Here is a 250-nt window from a genome sequence, read left to right on the forward strand (position 1 = left end):
TTTGGAAACTATTCCCAGGGAAAGTCCCGGTACACACGGATTTTTTTTTTTTCACTTTTAAACGGGTTTTATGTAATTTCCAGGAAGAAAAATTTTTTGGATAACTTTTGGAAAGAAAAGTCTGTACTGGTTTCTAAAGTTTTCGGGAAAATTTATTTTATGTTCCTTTTGGGGCGCCCGGGCGGGAATATTCTGTCTTGGTTAAAAAATCATCCATTTCTCAGAGAAAGCAATAGTGTGAAGAAATGAT

Source organism: Penaeus monodon, chromosome 31 (genome assembly GCF_015228065.2).
Source record: "Penaeus monodon isolate SGIC_2016 chromosome 31, NSTDA_Pmon_1, whole genome shotgun sequence".
Taxonomy (NCBI): Eukaryota; Metazoa; Arthropoda; class Malacostraca; order Decapoda; family Penaeidae; genus Penaeus; species Penaeus monodon.